At 37.5% G+C, this 13,093-nt stretch overlaps 1 non-coding gene across 1 annotated transcript; it reads right to left on the bottom strand.

Moving 5' to 3' along the window:
- Positions 1-6,525: 6,525 nt before the first annotated feature.
- On the bottom strand, positions 6,526-6,632 carry LOC122082941. Its single transcript, XR_006141478.1, has one exon. It is a non-coding gene; the product is annotated as a small nucleolar RNA R71 (small nucleolar RNA).
- Positions 6,633-13,093: the final 6,461 nt, after the last annotated feature.

Below are 13,093 nucleotides of genomic sequence, written 5' to 3'. Positions count from 1 at the left end.
AGATATTGATTTTCAGGACATGGAAACATGTATAGATTGCATTAAGGGAAAGATGACAATCTCCAGGAAAAAGGATGCTACTCGCAGCATTGAAGTATTAGACCTCATTCACACTGACATCTGTGGGCCTTTTACTGTCCCTACACTCACTGGGCACCGTTATTTCATAACTTTTATTGATGATTGGTCAAGATATGGGTATGTCTTCCTTATCAGTGAGAAATCTAGTGCTCTAGATGTTTTCAAGATTTTTAAAGTTGAAGTTGAACTTTTCCACTCCAAGAAGATCAAAGTGGTCAGATCCGACAGGGGTGGAGAATATTATGGGAGAAGTGGTGATTTTGAGCAGTTGCTTGGTCATTTTGCAAAATTCTTGCAAGAACATGGAATAGCTCCTCAATATTCCATGCCTGGAACACCTCAGCAGAATAGAGTAGCTGAAAGAAGAAATCGTACTCTGAAAGATATGGTCCGTTCTATGGTGAGCAATACCACCTTACCAGAATCCTTATGGGGAGAGGCACTTAAAACTGCTGTTTACCTTCTCAATAGAGTGCCAAGCAAATCTGTGAATAAGACTCCCTATGAACTCTGGAGTAGCAGAATACTTAGCCTTAGACACTTGCGAGTGTGGGGATGTCAAGCAGAAGCCAAAGTCTTTAACCCTCAAGAAAAAGTTTTTGACTCAAGGACTACAAGTTGCTATTTTGTGGGATACCCAGAGAGGTCTAAAGGGTATAGATTCTATTGTCCTGGTCCAGGACACAAAATTGTAGAGACCACTCATGCTAGATTTGTTGAATGCAATGAAGAGTCTAGAACTCCTCGTAATTTCTCTTTTGAAGAAGGGGAGTATGACACTTCTGAGATAGTACCTGTTGAGTTGAGAAATTCACTTATTGATCTCAATCCCATCCTGTCTAATGATACAGTCACTCAAACTCCAATTGAATATGATTTGCAAGTTGGGACAGATATTGCCATTGCAGACCCACTTTCACCTCTGATACCAATTGTTAGAGATTCTAAATCCTAGAATCATTTGAATTACCTATAGTGTATAGAATACAAGAATGAATAATGGAAAGAAATCAATCACATACCCGTTGAGCGTGAATAAAGTCCCTAAATCAAGGTTGACGCTTGTACCACGAATTATGATGAAGAACCACGCAATATGGGTCCTTCTACTGAGATCTTCTGCAGCCTCTTACTATGGGATCTTCTCTCTGTCTCTACACTAGCTTTGTGAGAAAGCAGTGCTCCCAAAATATTATTATGAAAGTAATAGCTGCAGGGACCGTCAGTATTCTATATATAATAGAATTCCTAAACCCTAATCCATTCCCACAATAGAATAGGGCTAGAAGTTTCCTAATTAGAGTGGTCCTTATTCTCTTGGGCCCAATGTGTCAATCAATATCAGTTAAGCCCACATAAGAGTCCTTACAGGTCCTTGATAGTCGAGGGATAGGCCAATCCAAGATTGTAGCCACTTAAGATTTGTCCACTGCCACCCCTTGAGCAGTTATTATGTGACCCAAATACTCCACCAAATGTTAACCAAAAGAGAATTTTAGTCATTTCGCATAAAGGGGATGAGGTTGCAAATGATACAAAACCTCTTTGAGATGAAGTAAATGAGAGGCCCATGATGAACTGTAAACCAAAAGGTCATCGAAGAATACAAGTACAAACTTATGCAAGAATGAGCTAAAAATCATATTCATTGTTGCTTCGAAGGTAGATGGAGCATTTGTGAGACCAAAATGCATGATCAAAAATTCAAATGACCATCAACAAACAACTATAGCCACCACCATAATAGAATAAGTTCTTCCAAGATAGACAGAAATGCCCATAAGAACTATACCATCAAAATTTCTAAATAACACACCCGAACTTGTAGGACTAGGAGCACCCAAAGCAGCACCATTAAAAATAATTTTCACCATATCATGTGGAGGAGATTGCCATTTGATGTGAATGATATCCTTTCTTTTAAGAGAATTCAAAGTCAAATAAGTATATTCCTTAGCCATATGAACAATAGAAGCAAAGACTGAATGCACACATGGAGTGATTCCACGATGAACACAATCATTATAGGCTAACAAACTATACCAAATAATAGATGTTAATAGAGATCCAACCCAATGCTCCTGATTCTGAAACAGCTTAGATGAAAGAACAAAATATATTAAGGACTGAACAGATGGAGGACTCAGAGACACAATATGAAGCTCAGAATTACGCCATAAGAATTCTGACCAAGGACAAGAAAGGAAGAGGTGGGTAGCATCTCCAGCGGGTTGGGAGCAGAAAGGGCAAGATTAGAAATTTGAAGCCCAGGAGCACAAAGAAGGTCAAGCAAAAGCATCTTGTCTAGCATAATTTTCCACAAAGTAAATAAAGACTTGGGAGGGACCTTAACATACCATAATTTCAGCCAAAATTGATTTTTAACTGAAAAATCAGGATCAAGAGCAAGCTTATAGGCAGATGCAACAGAAAATTCCCTTATGAGGTTGAACCAAGCCGAATGATCTGATTTTCTAAGTTGTGATGAGACAGAGGAATAGCTATGATAAGCTCCACAACTTCAGGAGGCCACCACTTATAAAGTAATGACTCAAGAATGATTAATAAGATCAACAACTAAAGTAGGACTTCATGATAGAGAGGGAAAGGAGATGAACAAGGCCACATATTAGGAATCCAGTAATCAAAGCCATGGGTTAAGAGTGAATCTAGCTCCAATCTAATTTAAAATACTTTTTATGAGAAGACTTCTGCTCTTACATAAAGACTTCCAGCCCCAAGAAGAAGAAGGACACAGAGCATGAAGAAAAGAGGTAGCAGAAAAATATTTGGCCTTTATAGTCCTGCCCCACAAAGAAAGTGAAGGTTGGAGCAGCTCCCAGGCCTTTTTACATAAAAGCGTCTGATTCATATAGGATGAAAACTTTAGATTAGACCACCTGCAACTTTAGGAGTATATATTTGAGACTAGATGATGGTGTGTATTAGTTTACACTCACCACAAGACCAGAAGAACACTTTACTCATAGAATCAAGCTTCTTTGAAATCACATTCAAAAGCTTAAAGCAGAACATATAATGTTGAGGAAGAGAAGAGGGTTGATGAATCAGAGTATGGCGACCCGCAACACTAAGAAAATACACTTCCAGTGATTCAGCCTTGCATTCACACGGGTAAGCAGATCAATACATAAATCTTTGGGAAATTTACAGCATCACCCCTGCATAATTCCAAATTATGCTCACACCCCTATCTTCAATCTATTATGGAATATACCTTAAATACTGACATCAGCTAGTCTATTTTTTTTAAATGCCAAAATACCCTTCTAAAAAGCAAAGAGAGTTATATTTCAAGTTTCAGCGCCTAGCCTTCAAATTTGGGGGGAATTTTGTGATCTGTAATTTGAAGATTTGTTCTTATAGAGATCCTTTCTTAATTCTCTACAAATCTTGAGCTTAGTTGAGTAAATAGAGAGATTGAGTAGCTTCAGAAGAAATTATAAAATTTCACAGGATATGTGTGAAAGTGTTTGCTGCTTTATCTTTAGATTAGACCTTGGCTTGGATTTCGTTTGATATGGATGATAGACCGGGATTTAGGATGCCCTTTTTTGATAATCCAGTGTTATTTCTGGAGATTGTGTATGTTTGAAGGGACTTGGAGTCTTATTTTTTGCTCTCAGTGGGAGAGGTCACTTTGCCAGAGTTGGTTCCACGAAAACATGTTTTGGAGGAATCATGGAAGGGAAAGTAAAGATTTAATTGGCGGCCCTCCTTGTGGGCAGGTTCGATTGTTCGAGTACTTGTCGTATTGGCGGTGGGTTTTTCTCCTTTCAAACCTACAATGAAGATGCAAGTAACTAGAAGACTTTAAGTCTTAAAAAGCCTTTTTTTACTGCTACGCCCATCGTTGGAAAGAAAAGTTAGGAAAATAATCAGCCCCAAAACAGGAGAGAAAAAGAAGAGAGGGTTGTGCGTCCTTTGGTATTTATGCATCCAATTCATTGAAAAAGTAACCCAAAAATTAATAGGAAAAAAAATGAGAGTCATGATCCATCGTCCATCGCTGCAAGAACCTAATAGAGAGAGAAAAGGGGAGGGGGGGGACACGTACCAACCAAGGATGGTGAAAGCAAGGAGAAGGAGGAGAGCTTAAAATCCGTTTCTAGAGTTGAGGGAGTGGAATGTTGCATAAAAGATGTTGTCGTTTCTCAACTCTGTAATGGGAAGCCAAGCGTTTGGGCCGCCTCCACCAGCTCCTTCATCATCAATCACCAAGCCGAGGCAGCCTTGCATAGTGGTGACGATTGCTAGTTTCCCTGGGATAGGGCAAGCAAGAGGAGGTGGGGGAAGAAGGGCAATGGAACGAGAGAAGGGCCAATGATGTGTGCATAGGGATGGAGAAGGGAAGAAGGGTTTTGTTCCTCTCAAACCCATGGTGAAGATGAGGGGTATTGAGGGGTTATTGTAAAATAGGATGAGTTATGTGTTTCCGTCAAAAGGGTAAAATTATCATTTCAAAGCTTCAACGGTAGGGGGTGTGAGTGTAATTTGGAATTATGTAGGAGGTATCTCTCTAATAGTGGCCTTCTCTAGAGGGTAGCGCTGTAAATTTTCCTAAATCTTTTAAAAATCTTTTACTTGATAAAGGAATCCCTAGATAGAGCCCTAATATTGCAGTAGGAGAAACATTAAAGAACTCAAAAAGCTCATGCTCAATGATGAGCACATTTATGTGTGAAATCTAGTGTAGTAAAACATGCATTTTACATATTTAGAATTGAGCTACCTTGGGTTTTACTCTCTTTTTGCAGGTTTTATATTTTTAAGGCCTTAAGAATTATCAGGTGCTATATCTCCAATTTTACACATAAAAAGGTCCTATTTCTTTTTATGGTTACGAAGAGGATGAAATTCTGAGCAAGATGGATGTGTTCAATTAAAAGTACACATTCTCACTTGTACAAGTGATTATTCTTTTCAGGTCAAAAAAAGAATAATGGATCAGAACTGAACCGAGATGCAAAATCAGTCTGTTTGTAGTTATCCCAGAGATACAAGGAATATTCTAAATGCCAACAAGGGATCGATAGACCACATCCTTAAGTGATTGAACATTCGTTTTTTGTAACAACAACTACCTAGCCATAGAACCATCCTTTTATTGTTTTTATTTTAATTGTCTCCCTTTTCCTAAAGCCAAGTAGAGTAACCCTTGTAAGAGTGACTCTCTGGTCAAGTAGGGAAGCTTATATTATGATACATCCCTCGGACTAAGTAGAGAAACCTACTTATGAGTCTCTCTCTAGCTTTATCCCCTTTCTTTTACTTTATTTTTATTTTAACATTTTTTTCTTCCCTTATTGTTTTTTTTTTAATCATGTGGGTTGTTTATTTTCAGTTATTTATTTATTTAATTTTAATTGCGTGACTTGCGTCTTTAAATTCTTAGATGACGAATGATTAGGACGCTATTTTAGATACATATGTTTAGGACGATAATTAGAATTAGATCACAACCATTAATCGGTTCCCTTTCATATTATTAAAAAAAGTAAAAAAAAATAAAGTGGCTGCTCTCCCTGTTTTCAACCCGTGGCTACACTGATCTGTATGCTTGTGGTTACATTTTAAAATCTCAAACAAGTTTTTGATGCCGTTGTCGGGGAAATAGTTTTATGTTATTTTTCGCTTTCCTTTTGTAAATCGGAGTGCTTTGTTTGCTTTGTTTTGTTTTTGTTTTTCTTTTATTGAATTCCTGAGAAGAACAACTTGCAATACTAGTTGTATCAATGGAGGTTGTCATGCCTCACAGTATGATAAAGACAGGTTTCGCCCTATAGCAATACCTCAGGAATTGACCTGAGTAACCCCGGATCCCTGCAAGTAAGTTCCCAAAAAGCCAAAAAAAAAATCAAAAAAATCATTAAAAAAAAGTTTTGCTATCTATTCTTTTGTGCTTGTTTTACCCTAGTTATGGGTAGTTTTCTATTTCATGAGTATTAGGTGGGTACGTAATATTAAAAATTGGTTAGAAAGAAGAGATCCTACAAGTAGTAACTCTATATGTTTGTTCTTTTTAAAACCTTTCAATATGGGAGACCAACATCAAAACCCTTCACCTAAATCTCTGAAGGATAGGTTCTACCCTGCTAGAACAGCCCAACCTTCCTGCATAGTTCTACCACAAGCCCAGGGCAATAATTTTGAACTCAAATCTCAATACATCACTATGTTGCCCCATTTTCATGGGTTGACCTTTGAGGATGCATATCTATTTCTAAGAAATTTGAAGAGGTATGTGTTCTAATTAAGATCCAACAACTTTCTGATGATGCTGTTAAGCTTAGGTTTATCACTTTTGCATTAAAAGACTAAGCCAAGAAGTGGTTGTATGGGTTACCCATAAATTTCATAACCTCATGGGAACAGTTTACTGTTATCTTCTTTAAGAAGTTTTTCCCAACTCATAAGACCAATAAGCTTAGAAGTGATATCCTTCAATTTAGGCAAAAGCCTAGTGAGTCTTTTTCCAAACTTATGGAAAGATTCAAGGATCTATTCCAAGAATGCCCTCACTTTGGCCTAGACTTATGGCATTTATGTCAAATAATTTATGAGGGTATTGATTACCCAACTAAACAAATGATATAGCATATGTGCCCTGAGGGATTCACATCCTTTACAGATGAAAGAAAGGCATGGGAATTCTTACTTGACTTAGCTGACAAAATCCATGAGTGGGAATCAACCCAAGAGAGTGAAAGAACCATAGGAGAAAAAGGATATTTTATGGATGGGATAGTAGCCAAGGAAGCCCATTTGGATAGCCTAATCAAGAGGATTGAGGCTATCAATCCTAGAGAGCCATCATCAATCAATTTTGCTAAGATTTATGCTTGGTGCCAATCCCCTGGACATGTCATAGAAGAATGCCCCAACACCTCTGGGGGCACTTCTAATGATAGTGTTAATGCATTATACCAGAATAATCTATATAGTAATACCTACAATCCAGGATGGAGAAATCACCTAAATTTCTCTTGGAATCAGGGCAACCAAGTAGGGCCTTCCAATTTTCATAATCAATGTCAACCTGGACCCCAAAGGCCTTCCTTTGTACAACAATCTTTTTCCCAAAATACTTTTCCTAGGTCAAATGTAGGACCTCAGACTAGTTTTCCTAGGACCCCTCTCCTATCATCTTATCAGCAATCCCCTGTGTTTACCAACACTGGAGAGGCAAGTAGAATAAGTGACTTAGAAAAAAATATGACCCTCCTCATGATAAGCCAATCTTATGAGAGAACTCACCCAAGTTATCTCAATTATGTGTGGGAGGGAGAAAGGAACTTTACCCAGTCAACCAGAGCCTAACCTTAGGCATCATCAGTCTGTTAGTTCACAAACACCAACTAATGCACCCTGAATATAGTACAAGGTCAGACCCAACAAGGGCCCTCTAACCAATGTAATGTTGTTTATGCCTTTAGAAGTGGTAGAGAGTACCAATAGAGCGTTCTTAAATCTTTCCCATCTATTACTCTTATTAACTCTCTTTCAGTTGAGGACACAAGTGTGCTTCTTGTTCCAGGTTCGTCTGATGAACCTAAAGATTCTTTTGAAATAAAAGATGATTTGGTTGAGGAAACAAAAAATGGTTCTTTTGAAAAAGGGGCAAATCCCTAACAGTCCTTATGTTCATCATATCTCATTTCCTAATCGCTTGGTACACAAAAAGAAGACTGCTTCCATAGATAAAATTTTAGAAGTCTTAAAATGGATAGAAGTGAACATCCCTCTTTTGGATGTCATATCTCAGATCCCTGCCTATGCAAAGGTACTGAAAGATTTGTGTACTCACAAATATATCACTAGTGTGCTCAAAAAAATATTATTAACAGGTAACATTAGTTCCATAATTACTCGGCCTATAACAGCCAAGTATAAGGATCCAGGGAGCCCTATCATATCTTGTGTAATAGGCAACACCTACATTGAACATGCCTTACTTGACCTTGGCGTAAGTGTGAATCTTTTACCTTACTATGTGTACAAGCAACTAGGATTGGGAGAATTGAAAGCACTAGAACTATTCTTCAGTTGGCAGATAGGTTTGTTAAGATTCCTAAAGGGATGGTTGAGGATGTCTTCCTAAAGGTGGGGGAATTTATTTTCCCTTTTGATTTTATTGTGTTAGATATCAAGCCCTTCTCAACCAAGGATGAGATCGTAATAATTCTAGGAGGACCATTCTTGGCTACCAGTAATGCATTAATCAACTGCCAGAATGGTTTCCTAAGGTTATCTTTTGGTAACCAAACTGTTGAGTTTAACATGTTTAGGATAGGCAAGCAATCACTTATGGAAGAAGAGATCAATATACTTGAGGATTTTTTGGATTTTTCTGATGATTTAGTTACCAACTTTGATAATGATTTTGATTCAGAATTCCAAGAGTGTATGGATGAGTTGAATGGTGATAGTGAAAATTTCTTTTCTGAAGTCTTGAGTCTTCACACACCTGTGAAGCCCTTAGGACCCCTTTCCACTTCCATTCCCAAACCTTTCATAGTTGAGCCCTCTAAGTTAGATCTTAAGAAGTTGCCATCTAATTTGAGGTATGCTTTCCTAGGGTCTGACCAGACTCTTCCTGTAATAATTTCTTCAAATTTGACTTCTAGCCAGGAAGAGGAGTTATTTAAAGTGTTAAAAGATAATAAGGAAGCCCTTGGTTAGACCATGGTTGATATCAAGGGTATAAACCCTTCTATTGTGTAATATCATATACATCTTATGGAGGATTCCAAACCATCCACGGAACCCCAAAGAAGAGCTAACCCAGTGATGATGGAAGCTATTAAGAAAGAGATCCTAAAGTGCTTGGATCACGGAATAATTTATCCTATTTCTGACAACCAATGGGCAAACCCAGTTCACGTAGTGCCTAAGAAGTCTGGGGTGACTGTAGTTCCCAATGCCAACAATGAACTAATTCCAACCCGTGTCCAATCAGGGTGGAGAGTGTGCATAGACTATAGGAAACTTAATGTGGCAATCTGGAAGGACCACTTCCCATTGCCATTCATTGACCAGATGTTAGAGAGGTTAGCTGGACATGAATGCTATTACTTTCTTGATGGATATTCTGGCTATAACCAGATCACAATTGCTTTAGAGGACCAATATAAGACTACTTTTATATAACCATATAGAACATTTGGTTACAGGCGTATGCCCTTTGGGCTTTGCAATGCCCCTGCTACGTTCCAACGATGTATGATGAGCATCTTTTCTAACATGGTCAAAAAATTCTTAGAAGTATTTATAGATGACTTTTCAATTCATGGGAATTCCTGTTTTGAATATCTTCATCATTTTTCCCTAGTTTTGAAAATGTGCATATCTAAGAATTTGATTTTGAATTGGGAGAAATGCCATTTTATGGTTAAATCTAGTATTGTTTTAGGCCATGTAATATCCAAGGAGGTAATTAAGGTAGATAGAGCCAAAGTAGATTTAATTGATAATTTACCACCTCCTCAATCTGTTAAGGACATCCGGTCTTTTTTAGGGCATGCGGGTTTCTATAGAAGGTTTATTGAGGACTTTAGTCAGTTAGCCTGGCCTCTCACTTCATTACTTGTCAAAGATCAAACTTTTGAGTTTTCTAAAGAGTACCTAGAATCCTTCAAACAACTTAAGAAGGAGTTGACCAATACACCCATTGTCCAACCACCTGTTTGGACTGAACCTTTTGAACTGATGTGTGATGCTTCGAACTTTGCCATAGAAGCTGTTTTAGGTCAAAAAATTAATAAGTTGCCCATTGTCATTTACTATGCTAGTAGGACCTTAAATGATGCACAACTCAATATACAATCACTGAAAAAGAATTTTCAGCTGTTGTGTTTGCATTAAAAAAGTTTCAGTCTTACTTAGTTGGTTCACATGTGGTGGTGTATACTGATCATTCTGCTCTTAGATACCTAATTCAAAAGAAGGATGCCAAAGCCCGTCTCATTAGGTGGGTTTTACTTTTGCAAGAGTTTGATTTTGAAATTAGGGATAAGAAAGGAGTTGAAAACCTAGTTGCAGATCATTTATCCTGGCTTCCTAATTCCTTGACTGTCAATTCTCCAGTCAACGAGAACTTTCTAGATGAATAATTATTTGCAGTGTCCAGTGAACCATGGTTTGCTAATATTGTCAACTTCTTAGTTTCAGGTGTGACTCCAGATCACTGGTCCACCCAAGATAAGTGTAAGTTTCATTCCCAAGTTAAGCACTTTTTCTGGGATGATCCTTATTTGTTTAAAATATGTCCAAATCAGATTATCCGACGATGTATTCCTGATCATGAGCAACATTCTATTCTCTCTTTTTTCCATGATCATGCATGTGGTGGACACTTTGGACCTAAGAAGACTACCATAAAGGTTCTCCAATGTGGATTTTATTGGTCCACTCTTTTTGGAGATGGTTTTATTTTTGTAAGATTTGTCTCGCCTGCCAGTCTTTTGGCCATATCAATAAGAGAAACATGATGCCCATCAACCCTATTTTAGTAGTTGAGATCTTTGATGTATGGGGCATCGATTTTATGGGACCATTCCCTAATTTCTTTGGGAATGTGTACATACTTTTGGCCGTTGATTATGTTTCTAAATGGATAGAGGTCATACCTTATAAATCTAATGACCACAAAATGATGGTCCAATTTTTCAAAGAGAACAATTTTTTCCCGCTTTAGTGTACCACGTGCAATAATTAGTGATAGGGGTACTTATTTTTGTAATCGACCTTTTGATGCCTTAATGAAAAAGTATGGGATCACCCATAAGTTATTTACCCCTTATCACCCCCAAACTAGTGACCAAGTGGAGGTGTCTAATAGACAGATTAAACAAATCTTAGAAAAAACTGTTAATCCCAACCGTAAGGATTGGTCCCTTAAGGTCATTGATGCCCTGTGGGCCCATCGGACTGTATTTAAGACTGACCTTGGTCAATCTCCCTACCGTTTGGTGTATGAGAAAGTTTGTCACTTACCAGCTAAGTTGGAGCATAAGGCCTTTTGGGCCATCAAGAAGCTCAAATTTGATTTATCTGATGCAGGAATTCATTGTAAGCTCCAACAATCTGAGTTGGATGAACTTATGAATGATGCCTATGAAAGTTCTAGAATTCACAAGGAAAAGACCAAATATTTCCATAATAAGCACATTCTGCGTAAATCTTTTACAATTGGCGATAAGGTCTTATTGTACAACTCTCGATTGCATCTTTTTCTTGATAAGCTTAGATCCAGATGGGATGGCCCATTTATTGTCTATAATGTATATCCCCATGGGGCTGTGGAGATTTTGAATCCAAGAATAGGGGTAATTTTGAAGGTTAATGGTCAGCATTTGAAATCGTTCCTCAAGTTTCCTACTACTGGTAGTGAAGAGGTCATGGATCTCCATATACCTCTTTTCACTGATGACTAACTTTTAATCAGGTATGACCCCCTTGCATTGTTTTCGCTTTTAATTCTTTCCATGCATTGAGGACATTGAATGACTTAGGTGTGGGGGAGGGAAACCAGTTTTTTCTTTTTTCACTTTGTTTTGTATGTTTTTCTTTTTATTTTTGAGCTTGCTAAGGATGAAGTCCTACTTTGGCTTTTGGCTAATGATCATACCATTCAGTTGCTTGATGTATGAAAATAAAAGTTTTGATTAAGGTACCCATTTTGAACGTATAAAAACCCTATTGAGAAGAAAGAAACAAGCATGTGTCTTGAGATGTGATTTTCTTTTGAAAAATAAGAGACCCTTATTTTATGGTGTTGGACCATATGTAAGTCTATGGGTTCCTTGTACTTTTGATTTGGAGTTGAGACATTCTTTTTAATTTGGCATGAGTTGACAAATGCATAATTTCAAATAAAGTGTGAAATACGGTATAAAGAAGAATAAGAGTTGATTCCTTTAGAGCTAGACAGGGCATTGCGCTTCAGGAAGCGTAGTATCTTAATCGAAATTCCTAGGGAGGAAACTTCTAAAAGAACTCTAGCATCAATGTCTTTGTGGGCATATGCAAAAAGCGAAACTAAATAGTAACTTGGGTGTCTGATGTTTGCTCCACCATGTCATCCAAGCCAAAAGTAGTGGAGTAGAATAGAGTTTATTAAGCGAAAAAATGAGAAAAAAATGTGCAAATGTCATTAATGCTTGGTAATATATTTTGGTAAAAAACACTCTAATGCCTTAGTCATTGGTTCTTTATTTCTTTACAAATGGTTTTGCCTTAAGATAAGGATGTTTTGGAAGAGACGAAGTGAGTTCCAAATTAAGAAATATGCTAGTGTCTGGAATTGGTAAAGGGTAATAAAAGTTCAAGTGTGGGGGTTCCTCGTAAGAGGAATTATCTTTGCTCCGGATCGGTATGGGCCTTACCATTAGCCAAGGTTGGTATTTGTTTATTTTGAATTTTTGGTTTATATGTACTGCAAACACTTACGAGACACAACTCGTCCATTATGGTTGACCTAGAGGTTTAAAGGTTTGTTTCACATGCTAAGTGCAACCGTGATTCCTACGAAAGTGAGTTAGGTTTTTTTTCTTATTTTTATTTTTTTTCTTTTTGTTTTGCTCGAGGACTAACAAAGTCTAAGTGTGAGGGAATTCTGATGAGCACATTTATGTGTGAAATCTAGTGTAGTAAAACATGCATTCTACATATTTAGAATTGAGCTACCTTAGGTTTTACTCTCTTTTTGCAGGTTTTATTTTCAAGGCTTTAAGGACTATCGGGTGTTATATCTCCAATTTTACACATAAAGAGGTCCTATTTCTTTTCATGGTTGCGAAGAGGATGAAATTCTGAGCAAGATGGACATGTTCAATTAAAAGTACACATTCGTTTGGTCACTTGTACAAGTGATTATTCTTTTCAGGCTAGAAAAAAGAATAATTGATCAGAACTGAACTGAGATGCAAAACCAGTCCGTTTGTAGTTATCCCAAAGATATAAAGAATATTCTAAATACCAACAAGGCTCG

This window comes from Macadamia integrifolia, chromosome 6 (assembly GCF_013358625.1).
Source record: "Macadamia integrifolia cultivar HAES 741 chromosome 6, SCU_Mint_v3, whole genome shotgun sequence".
Lineage (NCBI taxonomy): Eukaryota > Viridiplantae > Streptophyta > Magnoliopsida > Proteales > Proteaceae > Macadamia > Macadamia integrifolia.
This window is presented reverse-complemented; position numbering and strand designations above follow the sequence as displayed.